Raw genomic sequence first — 19,986 nt, 5'->3', positions numbered from 1 at the left:
TTGTCTCTATTTGATAGAGGAAAAAAGAGAATGCTTTAACATGTATAAATTAACTATATACAAATCCTTAAACATAATGAATATGATTTTTTTCACAAGTGAGGTTAATGTTGAAAAACAAAAGGAGAAGGAATTATGGATGATTTAACATTTAATTTTAATTTAAATGTAGAATCACCAAAACTATGTTACGTAATATGTGTTCTCTGAAGTGCATATTCATTTTGAATTACAGCGTAAGTTACACAGTAAAAGGTTCTAATAAAAGTATTTTTTATATGTTCCCAGTTGTCTTCATTCCCTAATTTAGATTCAGATTCAAATAGTGGAGATTAACAGGGTGACAACACTTCTTTTAGGCAAAATCTATTTAACATGGACTGACTACCAAATCATGTGTGAAGCTTCACTGAGGTATAAATCTATTTATTCATAATGGAAAAGTTATGAATGAAGAAATAAAGTGTTTTTTTATTGGTGAAAAAGAAGTTTCTTTATCAATGAAGAAGTAACAGTGGTTCAAGAGAGAAGTATTTAACTTAAGTATATTAAACAAATGCAGGGATGATGTGTAGGGAATATTACCTATAAAAAATATATGTTTTCTTTTTTATGGAATGATCTTGGAGTAGGACTGCTGAGGAAATATAAAAGTACTTAGAGATCATGTTTTGTAACACTCGGACACTCAATTGCAATTAAATCCTCTAATATATTGTATATATCTGAGGTAAGTATCTTTATTTACCAATAACATACTTTGCCCTTTATATTGTTGCCTTTCTAGGGATTTCTTTCATATGAAGTGATTGTAAAGGAATATTTCATTATTGTGCAATATATATGTTTGACACTTCAAATGTTTTTCATTGGCTTGTAAGGAGCATGTTGCCATAAAATCTGTCTTATCTGGAGTGATAAGCATCTGTGAACTCTAAGTCATTGTTTCATACACTACTTTGCTGCACATAATTGTCAACATGGATGACAAAGTACCATTTCAAGTGTGGAGGTCCATCATGTTTCACTGAACAGAATGTCAAAAGGCAGCTATAATACAGATGTGGTCCTGGCCACTCATATTCTTGAAAATGAATTAATCAAGTTCTTAATTATGTCAGAATTGGTAGAATTCAAGAGAGTTTATATTGAACTCTTCTGGCATTGAAAGAAAATGAAAGAAGAATATTTAAATGTCATTTATTATCAATGACTACAGATTCTGATCCTATAATAAAATGAATACATTTTCCTAATAAAATAAACTCAATTTGTCTTCTGACAATAATATTGTAGTGAATATGATTTCAAAACCTACATCTGTTTAAAAAATTAGTTTAAAGCCTTGATTGAAAGTCCTTATATGATATTTTTAGTTTTACGTAAAGGTAAGAAGACAAGTTGCTAACCCTTATATAGATACATTTCTGTTATCACTGTATTAATAATTTTTAAATATTTTAATCATTCTGTAGCCCTCATTTTACTCATTTCTGCTATCCTGATTCATCATTTGTTTCTCTTAAAATATCTTCAAGAAAATATTATGATCTTGGTTACTACTTAAAGCCTAAAGAGACATCACTTTTTTTTATGCAATGGCCAAATTGGTCTTTTGTTTCTGCTTTCTTTCCTTTAAAGTGTTCTCATGAAAGAAAGTATATATGAAAATTACATGTGGAAAGAGAATGAATTCTAAATGAATTCAGATTCTCAATGTTTATTACAGGACCCTCATTTATTCCTGTTTTCCTGCTCCATTCTGAGGGTGACTTCTTTCATCCTGTTTTGCCATGTAAATCAGGTAAGTTATTTGCTTTTTAATACTATGTTTTAAGTAATAAAGTGGAAAAGTAAATTCTCCAAAATATTTCACCCAATTATATTTATGTTATTCATTGACCATAGTCATTTCTTATCTCTAATTCCTAGTCAAAAAGAGAAATAAAGAATAAAGAAAGAAAGAAAGAAAGAATAAATAAGTATATACACTTAACATGTATATAAAGTATAAATATGAGATACATTATTAATTATTACAGGTACATGTTTATTTGTGTACGTAATAATCATTTTCCAGATTATAATTAACCATACTAGGAATAAGTTTTAATGATTGTGGATGTCAGTCTTCATCTTGGCCATATACTACCTTCATATCTTGCCACATTTCTCACTCCAATATCTAAGTTTTGAGAGAAATAATTTGATTTTTGATTACTTATTTATGGTCTTCCTCTCATATTATTATGTGCTTTGATCATTACCATGTTGAGAATTTAGAAAAAAATTTCTTTATAATAATCTTTCTAGTATGAAATATACTCATTACCTTACTCATGTAGGTGCAACCCCTCTGTAGAGTGTTTTACAATAAAAAATAAAAATCTGTTTAGTGAGTAAACATGAAATTATTATATTTTAAAATATAAGCTTATTGTTAAACAAAATTCAAAAAGAAATAATGAAAATTTGCACAAGATATAAAACATTAATTTCTAAAGCAAAGAACAATGAGTGTTGTCAATATTTTCATCAAATCCCTTTTTAAAAACAATATGATGAATTTTATTTCAATAATTAAACAAATTTAATCTTTCCCGTTAGATTTGTAAGCATTTTCAAAACTCTATCTTTTGATTCCTCTTAATGCGCTATAAAAAAGTGTTTGTTTTTGAAATTTGCTGTTTAGAGAAAAATACTTCAGTTCCTGAGGGCACATAGATAGAAACCTAGTTTACATTAAGATTGAATAAAGCAAGTCAATTACAAAAGTACCAATGTCATGTCTCTGATAAATGGACATTAGACACACAAGGTATACTTATATTTAAAATATATAGGATTAAGCCAGGAACTGGTGTATCATGTGTGCAATCCTAACTATTCAAAAGGTTGATATCGGAGGATCATTGTTCAAAGTGAACCTTGGCAAGAAAGTCCATGAGATTTATTTCAATTAAATTAATAAAAAAAAAAAAAAGGTAAAATGATAGAGAGCAATATGGACCAACATTGCTCAGGGACAGTGCTTCAGGCCTGAGGTTAAGCCCCAGGACTGTTATGAAAAAGAGAAATATATATATGTGTGTGTGTGTGTGTGTGTATATATATATATATATATACACACACACACACACACACATATATTAGAGAACACACACACAAATATATACAGATACACATACAATTATACATAGATAAACATGATATAGGTAGATATAATATATGGATACATGTATACATGTAGATATACAAGTATGTGCATTTGTGAATATATGTATATCTACATATACATAACCATATTAATCACTTGATTGTATGAATGTCAAATTTTATCAACTAGGGAATCCTGAATTGACACTGATCTTAATCTCTGAAATAATATGCAGTTATTTATCAAGGATAAAATAGTTTTTGTTTGTCAAAAATGGACAGAGATTCTACAGGAATATTTTAGGGAATATAATAATATCCAATATTTAGTACTTCAAAAATCTTTGCAAAATACCTGGAAAAATGTAGTAACATGAAAAGTGCACACTTTGAGGCAGTGATAGGCACAGGAAATCATGATAGGGGAATTTATTAATCTTTTGAATATTAGCAAGTTTAATATTCTCTTTTTAAGTTAAAAATAAAAGTGTATATTACTCTTCAGTATTTATATTATTTACAGCATCTTATTTCCACTAGTTATAGAGATTGGATATCTTTTATCTCATTTACAATTTCCTCAGTATCACAGAGCAAAGTTAATGAATCATTTGTAAAATGAAATGTTTGAATAAATATCCTTTGATATCTAAATCAATGATGCCCTTGCAGTCAACACATATTTTACAATATATCATGTTAAGGTTATATCTGCACCTATTCACTACACATTCATTGAATCATGAAGGACTGTTGGCTTGTTTGTTGTTGCAAGTACAATATTTGCACCATTCAGTGTTAAACACTGTTAGACCTAGTGAATTTTCTCACTTCCTTCTGATATAAGTTTTATAGTCATGCCTATAATTATAGGGTATGCAGATTTACATTTGTTTGAATATAATAATTAATATATCTGTGACAACATATAAATGAGTATAAGACAAATAGAAATATAATAATCATTAATTTTGCTTCCATGTCCATATGTAAAATCGGTACTATTACTATATAATCTAACTCTAATACCATCATGTAGAATACAAACATAGCATTCATTTCTACTTTATTCTATATAAATAAAATGTCATTACTTAGTAATGGCATTGTAGATGAATCACCTTTGCGCAGCAGTGAGATAGAAATTTTTCTACATTGTATAATAAAAATTTCCTTTTTATTATAACACAATTTTGTTTTTGAAAATGTTGGTACATAACAAGTCTTAAAAACAGTTAAATATGTCAAAGACTTGGAAAGATTTATAAAGATTCTTTACTTTGTATGTGGTTAATGCTAATTCAAAATGTATGGAATATTTCTTTCAGTTCAATGCTAATTCAAAATGTATGGAATAATACATATTTTATTTTATTTATGTTGAAATGATTAGATGTTCTTATTTATGTCTTGGAACTGATTTGTGTGTGTGTGTGTAGAGAAAGAATAAAAGTTTAATATATATATATGTATGTTTATCAATAGTCTGGGTTCACTCTATTATAATAAAGTTCAAGTCTTAGTATTATTTGCTTGTAAAGTTTTATTTCTCACCATAATCAGTTCTGAGTTGTATGGCTCCATACATTTAAACCTATGTCATTCTTTTTTTAAAATTTATACTTCATCCACACAAACTTTATTTAAGTAATCTACAGATTTGCCTTTGTAATCACAAAGACAAGGACTTCAGGTTTTCAATTTGAGAATGTGTATAGAGAGGATATTCAAACTATGTCTTAGGACAGAAGTTGGAACATATTTTTGTATTTATATTTCACTGAGTGCAAGGAAGTCCATAGTAAGGAGAGTTTTATGATTGTTTGGTAACTTTATCTGTATTTCTTATAATGTGGCATGGATAAGGGTAGTGGGTATATTCCAAGGTCTGAACATTTGCAATTACACCATGATTTTTAAGAGTACATTATCTGCCTTCTTCTGGAAGTATTAGATTTGGAAAAATCTAAAAAAAAAATTATAGTATTCATTTTCTCTTCTCCTTTTTCTTATTACTTGTTTTACAAGAATTTTGATGTTCAAGTAAGTTATGTATATAGCCATTTATTATGTTTTATCCAGCCATCAAATTTTAATCTTGGTTACTTGCAAACAAAATAATTCACAGCAAGTATGTGAACTAAGGAAGTCAATCTTAATGAACTTCTATATGCATTAGGTTTTAAGTTTTTGATTTTTATACTTTACGGTAAAAAACCTACATATTCTTTCCAGATCTTTTTGTTTGTACATTTTTTCTTGTAAAAATATTGTACAAAGGGGTTACAGTTACATGAACAAGGTAATGAGTACATTTCCTATTGAGCATTGTTGCCTTCTCCTTTGTTTTCCCCTTACCATTCCTTCTCTTCCACTTCTACAACTGTCAAAGTTGTAAAGTTCGCTTTCAACATAGTGTTTTGTACATCTCATTATTACAATGGGTCAACATGTATCCTTATTTAAGCATTTTGGTTTTTTCCCTTCCCCTTCCCAAATTAAAATTCTTTCCAGATCTTACTCTTCCAAAACTACATTAAATCCCTTGAATTTTACTTCTGCTTTTTTTTATTTTACTCTCTCTGTGTGTAGAGAAAGAATGTAAGATCAAGATATATGTTTATGTTTATCAATAGTCTAGGTTTATTTTATTATGAGAAACTCCAAGTCTTAGTATATTTGACTTGTAAAGTTTTATTTCTCACCACCTCTAAAGTTTTGTGTCTGACTACAATGACCCCCCAAACCCAATTGTATAAGTTTCTCCCCCAGAGCTTTATTCTTTTAGAAATGTTCTCTCTTCTGGTAACTAACAGTAACAATATTTATATATTTTATTTTCCTATCAGCTACACCATGCTAACAAAGATGTACATAATAAAGACATACATAAAGGAAAACTTAATTATTTGAGAATTGATCTTATACTTACTAATTGCTGAATATTTCATATATTAATCACAACTTATTTCTTATCTTAGGATTGTACATAGGAGTGGGTAGGATAACTCACCTCCTTTGGATGCCTCTAGCATTTCTGTCTATATATTGTGTGTGTGGTTGTGTATGTACTTCTGGTGTTGCTACTGTGCTTTCAAATCTGGACCTAGACCCTACCCCTTTCATGCTTAAAGATTACATTCTGTTGGGTCTTCCTCTGTCCCATGAAAGATGGACAGGGTCCAAGGAAAGGTAAGTGCAGAGCTTGCCTGTTCCTCAGCCTCCCACAGCTCAGGAAACAATGAGACACAGCAGGGAGCCAAGTCAAGGAAAAAAACTTGTTTATTAACAGAGAGCAGCCCTTTTTAAAGCCAAAAAGGGCAGGTGGCATGGCAGGAGAGGAAGAGGAACCAATCACTGTCAAGGTCACACCCTATATGCACCTAAGCTTTCACAGGATGGTTATGCACTGAACATAAGGTAAATTGGGCTCAGCCCACTCAACTCCCTCTCAGTGCCATCTCTGCTGCCCATGTGCCCTGCAACATTCTACCACCTGAGCCACAGTTCCATTTATGGCTTTTTGGAGAGGGAAATAAGTTTCCTTGACTTTCTTCCCTGAGATGGCTTCAAACCTCAATTCTCTTATCTCAAACTCCTGAGTAGTCAGGATTACAGGCTTGAGCCACTAGCACATGCTGTTCCCATAATTTTAAAGGACAATAATTAGGGATGGGTTTTCACTGGGTTTATTTTCCCAATATCAGTAGTTCTCATTATCCTCAAATATGCATTCTAAGACCACCAGCAGAACCTTACTACTTAGCTGTCATGCATATGTATGTGATGTGTGTGTGTCTATCTATCTATCTATCTATCTATCTATCTATCTATCTATCTATCTATCTATCTATCTATCTATCTATATCATATGAATACATCTTTATAATTAATTAGGCACAAAAGAGATGAAAATAGAAACAAAATGTAATATAACAAGTATATATTTCTGAAATTTCCAAGCCAGAATTTCCTTCAGTTCAATCTATCCATGTCAATCAAAATCCTTAAATAAATCTGGACAACGGCATTCACTGCTGCCTGACTGAAAAAATAGTTGCTCTGATGGCCTGGTACAAGCAAACCAAACCCAAGATATACAATGTTAGAAGGAATGAGACTTGAGAATATTTTAATAACAGATTTAAAAAATGCACTAGTCAAAATATGTATTTCATGTTTTCTACTTACATTGCTATGTTGAATTTAATATTTACAGATTCCAACTTTTACATTTACAAATAGATATAGATGGTCAATACATATATACCAGTATATGTATATAAAAGTATAGCTGCAGATATATAACACACATATAAATACAGATTAGTATATACAGATACAGATATATAACATATATAGATAGATAGACAGCTATTGCTATAGATACAAATATATAACATAAATCTATTTTTGGGAATGTTTAGGGGAATGAGAGGGATAAAGGTACAAAACAGAATTTTTAGGACAGAGAATACTGAAACACATAATACCTCTAGTGGTATAAGGAAGAATAGAAACAGAAAAATATATGAGGTTATTCTGAGTAAAATATAACATACATGCAAATGAATTACTATGGCAAAACCCTCTGTACAATCAAGTTACATAGAAAAACAAACCATATGAATTAAAAACTGACTATGTTGGGAAGCAAAGTGAGGAGGTCCATATGCATGTGTAAATAGCTGAAGTATTTAATAAGAATGCATAAAAATAGAACAAAGAAATTTATTGAAATTAATTTTAGAAGTGAGGGTGATGAGGGAAAGAAATAGAAGGGGACGTTAGATCAGGAATCATTTTACAAATGAGTGGAAATGGTACAATAAAAACTTCCTTGTACGATTGAAATATATTATTTACAAATCTTTAAGATTATAAGTATATTGTTTAAATATGCCTCCATTCAATTACTATGTTAAACATTTTATAGTTGTAGGAACTTAGTTGTAGTCAAGTAACACTTTTGACCAATATAGTATATATTTAACCTAATTTTCTCATTCATTTTATTTTCCAAACAGTACTTTTTAATCCCAAAAACCTTTATTCAAGAAATATATTATGAACACCTCTGTTTCTCAATACTTAAAAATAAACTAAACACATATAAAATGCATAAAAGTATTTTAAAATTCATAAAAATTGAGAAAATCTGAGTAAAGTTACTGGCAAAGAATATATATATATATTTTACTGGTCATGGGGCCTGAACTCTGAGCCTGGATGCTGTCCCTCAACTCTTCAGCTCAAGTCTAGTGCTCTACATTTGAGCTACAGCATCATTTCCAGCTTTTTCTGCTTATGTGGTGCTTAGGAATGGAACCCAGGGCCTCATGCATGCAAGGCATGCATTCTACTACTCAGCCACTTTCCCAGCCCATAATTAATATAGAGCCAGCAGCTGAGCAAAAGGAATATCATGTTTGATTGATAAAGAGCACAATTGTCAAGGTCAGAAATAACATTTTTAGCATTAGCCACTGTTTGTCTGCAAGGTCTTCACTGCCCCAAATTAGAAAAAAATGTATATACAAGATGCAAGACACTGATATTAAATACAGTGAAAACAGGGGTTATACCTTGGGGGAAGAATATAAAAGAGAAACAAAAAAAAATCACATGGTACATTTTAAATATGTAAAAAAAAAAAACAACAGCAAGAAACAAAAACAAAAACAAAAACAGTTGTGTCCCTAGCTTGGGGTTTATTTCATCTTCTTCTATGTTACCTCTGTCTGTATGACTTTGTCCCTATTTTTGGAAAGCACATACAGGATTCATTGTATATACCACAGAAGTGAGAAAAATAAGGGAAGAGGTGGGTTGAATTGAGGGGGGTGAAGATATTGAAATTAGGACATAGATCAAGATGCATTGTAAAAATAAACTTTTTGAATGGCAAAAATTTAATATAAAACCTAACATTAAGTAAGGGAAGAGCTACGTTAGGAGGGGCGGGTGAAAATGTTGAAAGGAATGACATTGATGAAGATGCACTGTGTTTGTAAACTGCTTCAATGAAAGGCAACTCCTTTGTACCACTACTAACGATAATAAAAATATTCAAAATAAGAAAAAAACTCATAAATAGTATGTCTACGGTATTACATGATGACCACAAAACACAACTAGGAAATTGTGGATTAATTCTCTATAGGTTTGTCTGATAATTTTTCAAATTGTTCAAGAATAAATAATAGTAATCCAAATTTATTAATCATCATAAATGGAGCAATTCAAAACATAGAAGAAAGCACAGATATTTTCTGTCCTCTAACTTTGTGATTATTGTATCCCACAAATGCAACAATACTGTGAGATCATTTATATACTTTGAAGACTATTATAAACATACATTTCAGTGTTCTAAACATACTTTCTTATTTTTCTGACTAATGTAAATTATATAATAGAGACTTAATAAATGTTACACATCTTAATTATGCCAGAATACTAATTATACTTTAGCTTTAGTGTTATTCAAATTTGTTTCAGTATGTTTAGGTTGCTTGAAAGTATTGTCCTCCAACGTGTGAAGGAATCATTTGGCTGGCATTGGCAGCTGCTGTTGCCAAGCTGGGAGACTGTCTTCCAAAGATAACATCTGGTTTATTGGCAAAATCCATTGGTAGTTTTTCTTCACCTCTAGATCTGTTATATGGCTGACTGATTTTGAAGTCTGTTTTCCAGTTCAGTGAAATGAAGGACTATATAAATCACAGAAATACTCTGTGCTGTTGATTTAAGTACTAGCTTCCAAACTAAGACTCCATATATGCAATAAGCATAACATTGATTTTTGTGTGCTAATATGCTTTCATGAACATCTGTTTCTGCAAAGGTCTGTGTCTGCCTAAATGTGTGTGATGAGTAAATATTTATATTTGATATAACAGAACAAAACAATTCAAGTAATAGGTATTGTTTGAAAACTTACTCTTCACACATTTCTTAGTCAACTGGGAAAAACCGCACAGAATTGATTTGTTCAACATCCCCTTTGTTTCTGTTGGTAAAGCAATCAAAACTGGAATGAAAACCTATAATGTGAGATTTAAAGGTATTAATATATTTCTCTGCTTTTCTAAATCACACTTGTGAACATGATTCTTTAGAATAATAAATATCTAATCGACAGAAAAATAATGTATCTATTGCAAGAAAGGATTATTTTCTATTTGCTAGATTATAACTAATTGAAATTTACTAATTTTACATAATTATAATAAGATTGTATGAAAACAGCAGGTTAGTTTATTAGTATATTCTTTCTGTTTTGGTAGAACATATTAGAGAAAGTTGAAAATTAAATAAAAATAGCAATAACATATATGCACATGTTTACAAGATCCTTCTATAATCACAATTTTCTTCTTTAAACTTTTAACTAATATCACTGAGTCTTTTCCACAGGAATATTATCTTCATATTCTCTTCAAAACTAATTTTTTCTGGAAGTGGTGCTGTGGCTCAAGCAGTAAAGCCCTTGCCTTGAGCTGAAGAGCGCAGGGACAGCGCCCATGCCTAGAGTTCAAGCTCCATGACCAACAAAAAAAAGAAAAAGAAAGTAAAAAAAAAAACAACAACTAATTTTTCCTACATTTGATTATTTTTCTCATATTTATTAGAAACAATATGAATTCCTGAACATAAAAGATCAAATATTTGATGATGCTGAAGTAAAGCATCAAAGTGAGAAAGAGACCGTGTGTTGAGATATGATCAATGACCATTCTATCTTTCATGAGTAAACCATGGAGTAAGGAGGATGTATTTAAGAGGGATGTGAATATTGAATTCAAGATTTTCAAAGAAAAATATATAAATAGAGTATTCTAAGTAGTTGGTAAGGTAGGTGGCAAGGGAACACATTTTAAAGTGGTTTTTTTTTTTCCTTAGAGATGTTTATTTCATGGTAGACACATCTAATTTGCATTCATACACATGCATCATTGAAGGAAGTTGTTCTGTGTGTAGAATTGATGGAATCAGTTCAAGCTTAGTATAAAGATCAGAAATTGACAGTTATCTGTATCAGAGACTAAAAGTGTTTCCAATTTAATACTGGACATCACTGGAAAAACTTAGATTTCTAGAATACTTTTTGCATTATTATAATTCTTTCCCTGATCATAATCCTATGTACTTGTGCAATTAACTTTCCAAAACAAATCCCTTTTCCTAAGAAATCAAAAGACACATTTTCTAAGTTCTAAGGTCTGTTATTAGCCATATGGAATTTTGGCCATGGGTTTTATATTCTCAGGGCCATAAATTCGTTACTCAGTTATCATGAAAATTAAATTAATAGCTGATCATAAAACAATATTCCTTTTGTTTTCTAAAAAAATTTAAATGTATTACTTTGTGTTTTGGTTATTTGCTTTCCTGTTAAATTTCAGCACAAATGAATTCAAAAATAAGGGTGAGTGAGTTGGTTATAAGAGTTGAAAAGTTTCAGCTATAGAACAAGGAAAATAATATTTTAATTTAATCCAAAAATAATGGTTTCATGTTTAAAATTTGAGGTTTCATTTTTGTAATAAATTTCATAAGTATTAAAAATATTACTTCTAAAATTTTATAGCTGTTTTTAATATTAAACAAAGCTGTATAATACAAAGGAATAAAGAAAATATATAATGGTCTAAGTAATATGCTATTAATAACAATAAGAAATATGAATGTAAAAGGTATGATGTTTCTTTAAAGAATATTATACTAAAATATGGAGAGGAAAATAAAGGTGTCTTAGGTAAATAAAGATTTCAATTTATGTTCTGGAATGGAATATAAAAATCAACAATCTGAAAATATAGGTTAGAATATAAAATAAATGAAACCTTCAACATTCTCCAACCGATTTTTATGTGAGAATATAATATGACTAAATGATTTTATAGTTCATCTGGAAATTTTTAAATGATGCATTGGAAAACTGAAATATTTCATTATTTACTAAACACATCTTTCAGAGCATCATTTAGTAGCGTGTTTACTCTTCTAAAGTCTAAATTCCTTTCATTTGTGATTTAACATTTAAAATGACTGTGATCATCACACTGTTCTTTGCTTTGAACTGTTCTCAATCTGTTCTCAAAAGCCAGTCTGGAAAGCAGTATGGAGGTTCCTCAAAAGACTACACATATAGCTCCCTTTTGACCCAGCAATCCAGCTTCTGGGCATTTATCCAAACAAACAAGGCCCTACTAAAGCTACCAGCACAACTATGATTATCACAGCATTATTCACCATAGCAAAGATATGGAACCAACCCAAATGCCCTTCAGTAGATGAATGGATCAAGAAAATGTGGTATATACATACAATGGAGTTCTATGCTTCCATCAGAAAGAACGACACTGCGCCATTAGTTAGGAAATGGAAAGACTTCGAAAAAAATATTAAGTGAAATTACCTAATCCCAAAGAAATCTAGGCCCCATGGTTTCCTTTATTTGCAGTAATTAGTATATGTATAGAATAATCTTTTCAGATGACCTGGAAAACTCAAAAACCATGTACAAATGACCATATAAGTTGATGCTAAGTGAAATGAACCCCAAGATATGGACACAAGAGTTCTGTCTTTATTGTTACTGTTTTAAATATACCATATGATTTTTTTTGTTGTTTCCTTTGTATGTTCTTTGCCCTATGACATATCCCCTGTTGTCACTGTACTAGAATTTGATACACTGCATCTTGTATATACACTATGTCTAATCTGGGGAGAGGAAGGGGGATAACAAAACGCTGAAACAAGGACATAGGATGACCCATTGCAACAAAGGCTACAAGACAGTATATTGGAAACGAACGAGTCAGGAAGGGGGGTAGGAGTGTGGGAACTGGGGGAGGGAAGGCATAGTGGGACAACAACAAGGGAAGGGTAAAAACGATCAACAAGTACTCATTGCCTTACTCATGTAATTATAACTCCTCTGTACAACATCTATACAATAAAAATAAAGAAATGGCAAACAAAAGACTGAAAAACGATTCATATTTCTTCTCAACTTGGTACACAGCTACAATTATGAGAACATGATTAGGTTAACTATTTGGATGATGAAGGACCTGTGAGAAAAACCAAGTAGCAGAAACTCCTTCCAGTTGAATGGAACTTGACTAGCTGATCACTAACAACAGTGAGCCCAGAAGAGATGAGAAATATCGACCTAGAAAACTTAAGTGGCTGGTCAGCAGACCTGTATACCAGTGATCATTATTTTACTGAAATACTATTGTTCGCCTATTATTTATTGTGTAGCATTGTTATGATGCACATATGTATATCAAGATTGCTCCAACCCCCCAAAAATTGTGAATTTGAGCAGGAAAAACGACAGAGCAGCAGATGAACAGAAAATCATTGTCAAATTATTGAAGTAAAAAAAATCTAAGCCGGGCGCTGGTGGCTCACACCTGTAATCCTAGCTACTCAGGAGGCTGAGATCTGAGGATTGCGGTTCAAAGCCAGCCCAGGCAGAAGAGACCGTGAGACTCCTATCTCCAATAAACCACCAGAAAACCAGGAGTGGCACTGTAGCTCAAGTGGAAGAGCGCTCGCCTTGAGCTAAAGAGCTGAGGGACAGCGCCCAGGCCCAGAATTCAAGCCCCACGACCGACAAAAAAAAAAAAAAAAACTACATTTTTTGTTTTTTTGTTTGTTTTTTACTTCAGTCTATATTATACCATACTGGTAGTTTTTTTTTTTTTTTAAATTTTATTTTATTTTATTTGTGAACATACTGTACAGAGGGGTTACAATTACATGGGCAGGATAATGCGTACATTTCTTACCAAGCATTGCAGCCTCCTCCTTTGGTTTACCCTTCACATCCCTTCCCAGCCTCCCCCCTCCCCCCCAATTCCAATCCTTCTGCTTCCCCCCCTCGCCCCCCCCCCCCCTGCACCGACATTGTAAAGCTCGTTTTGGACATGACAACTTGTACTTCTCATTGTTGCAACAGGTCCACCTGTATCCTTAAACAACTGGTTTTTCCCCATCTCTTCCACAAGTTATACTGACATCAAATATAGTGAAATGGAACCAACCCAGATGCCCCTCAGTAGATGAATGGATCAAGAAAATGTGGTATATATACACAATGGAATTCTATGCCTCCATCAGAAAGAATGACATTGCCCCATTTGTTAGGAAATGGAAAAACTTGGAAAAAATTATATTAAGTGAAGTAAGCCAGGCCCAAAGAAACATACTGGTAGTTTTATACACTGTGATATGAAGAATTTGAAAGTAATAAAAATGAGTAACTATATTCAATATATAATTATGAATGTTAATTTAATGGGAAGTAAATATTCCAAAGTGCTTATGTTCTATTTATCCAATTTTCTGGGTTTTTTTTATTATTTCATAAGAAAAACTATTTAATAGAACAACAACCAAAACTAGCAACAGAAACAAAAAAAAATACTTGTCATAAGACATATTGCAATGAGCTGACTCTGTTTCTGGTAGAGAATTATTCATGGTATTTTGTGCACAAGTGAACATTATAATGAGTTCTTTTTTGTTTAAATATTTTTGAAACAGAGTATTAACAGATAATTTTTAATGGAGATAAATTTAGTTTTTGGGAATATTTTGAATTTTAAAAGTAAAAAAGTTACTGTATTTTTGTTTTCCTTTACAAAAGATTTTATACAATACTATTTAATGTTTCATTAAATATTCTCCCTATATATACCACTGTTAATTTCATGAACTGATTGCTTAATTTTAGTAATCATTTTATAAACTGTAAATATATAGTTATTCAATGTCTTTCTATAAATATATATAATTTTAGAATATATGTTGAATATAATTTTTCATTTTATATTATGTTCCACTGCACCATATCACAGTATATAAAATTACTAGGGTATATAAAAACAACTAGGGCAAAACATAGACTTAATTAAAAATATAGATTAGTGTTTCCAGGGAAAATTTTTCCAAATACACACACACAAATGCACACATCAAGTTATATACATATATAATATATATGAAGTACATATTATATATTATATTGTTATCATTTTATATTTTATGTAGATATAACTAGTTAAAGAGAAAGAGAGAGTACATTATATTGTTGCACATTAGTATGGATCAAATAAATATTGAGGAATAAAGAATTCTGCATTAAAGATATAATCAATTGTATGTCAGTAGCTCATGTTTACGATCCTAGCTATGTGGGCGGATGAGATCTGAGCATTGAAGCTCAAAGCCAGTTTGGACAGGAAAGTCAGTGAGATACTTATTTCCAACTAACCACCAAAAAATGCAGGAATTTCAGCTGTGGCTCTAGTGGCTCTAGAGCACTGGCCTGAGCACAGTTGTTCTAGCGTAGCATCTAGGTGATCCCAGAAGTCAAGCTTAAGGACCAACACACACACAAACACACACACAAACACACACACAAACATACACACTCACATACATGTGATAAATAGATAATTAAGTCTATAACTATAAATTAAATGGATTTTTTCAAGGTGTCTATTTTAAGACTAATACTGAAGAGAAATGACCAATTAAAATGTTTCCTGATGTCTAAATGAAATATTCAATTAAACTAACTTTTACAATCACCTTTAGTAGTTGTAGAAAGAAATTGACATTTAACCAGTAGTTTATAATATAATTCATCTTAATTTATATGTATATGGAATATAATATATACTATATATACTATATATAATTTATATATATGATATATATACTATATATCTATACTTTATAGTATATATAGCATATACTATATACATACTATATATACACTATATATAATATATATGTATATAATATATAATATATTATATAATATATGCTATATATTGTATATTATATACTATATTACTATACATATACTATATTACTATATATATACTATATCTTATATAACAATATACTATATAATATATTCTATATTATATTATATAATATATGGTATACAATATAATATGAAATATATTATATTATATACTATATTACATATGTTGGGTGAGCATGTACAAAGGGGTGATATGGTGATATATAATATATAACATATTTGTATAATATATGTATAAATATATATAAATATATATCACCTCTTTCAACATTCTCACCCCACTGTTTGCTGCACACCCTTCCCTCACTTTTCTTAATTTTGTGGGACATTGGATTTTTAACCAAATTTACCCCCTCTTCTCTTCTTTCATTTACCCTAATTCCCTAGATCCCACCCAATTCCTTTGTAGTACCTGCTTCATTGTATTTAAACTTTGTGAAAGTTGCATAGTTATAAAGAAAAGTATTAAACAGAAGAGGTTTTTCTGTATTGTGGTGGTTTATAACATATTATCTGTTTCTTTTGTATGTTCTTCACCCTATAATATGTCCCCTGTTTTCACTGTATTTGATGCTTGTACCCTGGTATTGTATATGTTTATTTGAATTAGGGAAGGGAAGGGGATGAACAGAATCATGAGAAAAAGGACAAGGGGGAACCAATGCAACAGCAATATACACAAGACGATATGTTGGAAATGATTTGTACAACTTTGGGGTGGAAGGGTGGGGAGAAGGAAAGTAGGGGAAAAATGAGGCAAGGGGTAATAAGTTTGACAAGAAATACACTTATTATTTTGCTTATGTAACTGTATGTAACTGTAAGCCCTCTGTATTTTACCCTGACCAAAAACAAACAAACAAACAAAAAACTCTAGTATACTTACTACAGAATCTATGATGAGTAGGCATACATTATATTTTAAAGTGTTGAAAATAAGTATTTGTGAGATAATCCACATAATACAGCAAAGTCCATTGTTAGGAAACTTTGATTTGGAAATGTAAAATGCAGAGCGTTTCTGTTGTTGTTGTTGTTTAGTTGTTGTTGTTAATCCAATGGATATCTTTGTTCCTCATAGCTTCATTTTGACACATGTACACGTAAGAAACAATAGGGCATGAAATCTTAAATTAAAAATGGCAAGTATTCAGTCCTATACTCCTGGATGCTTTGATTTATCATTTAAAGATATATTTCATAGTTTTTCAAAAAATAATAATTATTTTAATCCTGATGCAATCATTGATTTAGAAAATATGAAGTGGTTGAACTGGAAAATCATTTAAAACTTCAAGTAGTTTATGTTTTATGAGTTTCTTTGTGATTTCTTTTGGAAAATATTAAGTAATTACAAACTTTACAGTTCACAATTGACAAAAAAGTATGTCTTTAAGACAACTCTCAAAATATGTGTGGCAGTTTTGAGAGAATGAAAAACATCAATAAAATATTAATATTGTAGTATCACATCTTCTACAAAATTAAGGGAAGTTTGTGCCCAAATTTAGTTAAGATATATTTTTTAAATTTTTATTCATTAATTTTTACTTAGGGCTGTGTGTGTATATGTATATGTGTGTGTGTGTGTGTGTGTGTGTGTGTGCGCGCACACACTAGTCCTGATACTTGAACTTTAAGCCTGGATTCTCCTCCTGAGCATTTTCTCTAGGGTAGTACTCTAGTATGTGAGCTGTAATCATGGCTTTTGGGTAGTAGGTTGCAGATAAATGACTCACTGACTTTCATGGCTTGTCTGGCTGCAAACTGCTATCCTTAGTTCTCAATCTCTTGAATAGGAGGCTAGCAGCCAACTAAGTAAGGTTTTAAAGATTGTGTCTCAGTTCGCCTAGCATCAACTTATCGGACCGTTTCTGCTTATCTCAGACATATACTAGTTATTGCAAATAAGGGAAAACATGGGACCTATATTTCTTTGGGGCTGGCTTATTTCATTTGATATAATGTTAGGTGAAATGAACCGCAAGATAAGAACTCAAATGCTTTTTTCTTTCTTGCTATTGTTTCTAAAATATTTATAAGATAATTGCTTTGTTGCTTTGTATGTCCCTCCCTCATGGTATAACCCCTGTTTTCACTTTATTTGATGCTGGTATAACTTGGGGAGGGGGAGGGAAAAAATAAATTGTTTAAATAGGGATACAGGTGGACCCATTGCAACAATAAGATGTACAAAACTTTATATTGAAAAATGAACTTTACAACTTTGGCGCAGGGGGAGATGGGGGACAGGGGGTGGGGAGGGAGATGGGAAGGGATGGGAAGGGGAAAAAAGAATGCAACAAAGTTTGATAAAAAATGAACTTATACCTTGTTCATGTAAATGTAACCCCTCTGTATAATATTTTCACAATAAAAAAATAAGATTGTGTCTCAGTGTACTTTCAGCTTCGAAAATATTGCAAATACTTATATTACAAAAAGATACCAACATCTCACACTTTTCTGGTTCATACAGTCCAAAAGCATTATGAAGTATTTATGATGCTGTGCTATCATATGAAGAAAGAGAATTGGGATAAGCAAGTACATGTAAAGAAGAATACTTAAAGAAATGGACTGACGAAATAATTGTCTTCCCTGTAATTATCTCACCCTTGTAGTGATTTAATCCTTTCCTGAGAGCACATATTCACAATTTAGGAATCTCACCAAGGAACCATTTAAACATATTTAAAATGACAAGTGAATAACAATTCGTTTCAGTGAGAATAAACATTCAGATCATTACAGGTACTTCTTTCAAAAATAATTTTATAGAAATTAAAATTGTGTATAAGTTTAGGATTTGTCATACATTCCCATAACCATTATGAAATACTTGAGATAATTATCATAAAATAAAATATTTATGGGACCCTACTTTTGGAAATTCCAGCTCAAGATGAAATTGCCCAGGATAGGGTAATGCTTCATGAAGAGAACAGGTATTGTAACAAACTAAATACCTCATGATGAAAGGAGCAAAGACAGTAAAAGTAAAATCTAGAGTCCCTAATCTCGTTCACAGACACATCTCCAATTACTTTAGGGCCTCTCATTAGTCTCTACCTTCCATATTTTCTGCTGCATCCTATCTTTCCACTCAGACATTTTGGGATACTTATTACAATTTAAAGGAAGGCTAATGCTTCATTTAAATAACAGAAAATCCTAGATTTGCTTTTACAAACCTATTATAGATGCAATCCCAATAAAAATCCCAGTGACATTCTCCACAAAAATGGGAGATTTGATGGAAATATAAAAGATGTTAAATCACTTGGTTTCTGGGAAAGCCTGGAATAATCAGAAGAGACTTTTATTTGATAACCCTTTATTGGTACTGGTTTAACATACTGTCCATGTGAGTTTCTAGCTAATTTTCAGAGGAAAAAAGTTAATTTTTGGAAATCAAGGCAGGTATGTAGGTGACCCTAATTTGTTCTCTCACATATTTCTGTTGTACACATTTTACATAGTAGAGGCATACATGGCCAGTCTTCATTGTCTACGTGTATGTGTGTGTGTGTGTGCTTGTGTAAGAAAAAGACATGGAGAGATAGATGATTGTCTTTTTAAGATTTTCAATTTATATTGAGGAGGGAGACTGGTTATTTGGATATTTATTTTTCTACATTTTTTATTGTAAAAATACTGTACAGAGGGGTCACTGTTACATGAACAAGGTAATGAGTACATTTCCTATCAGAATTGTTGCCTCCTCCTTTGTTTTTCCCCTGCCATCCCTTCCTTCCCAAATCTACAACTATCTCCCTCACCCCTAAGTTGTAAAGTTCGTTTGCAACATAGTTTCTTCTACATCTCATTGTTACAGTGGGGTTAATCTGTATCTTATTTAAGCATTTTTTCCCTTCCCCTCTCCAAATTAGAGTAATGTATATACAAGATTCAGGGCACCTACACCAAATACAGTGAAAACAGGTGTTATACCATAGGGGGGAACATAC

The sequence above is a fragment of the Dipodomys spectabilis genome, unplaced genomic scaffold (assembly GCF_019054845.1).
Source record: "Dipodomys spectabilis isolate Male_0828 unplaced genomic scaffold, ASM1905484v1 ptg000095l, whole genome shotgun sequence".
Classification (NCBI taxonomy): Eukaryota; Metazoa; Chordata; class Mammalia; order Rodentia; family Heteromyidae; genus Dipodomys; species Dipodomys spectabilis.
This window is presented reverse-complemented; position numbering follows the sequence as displayed.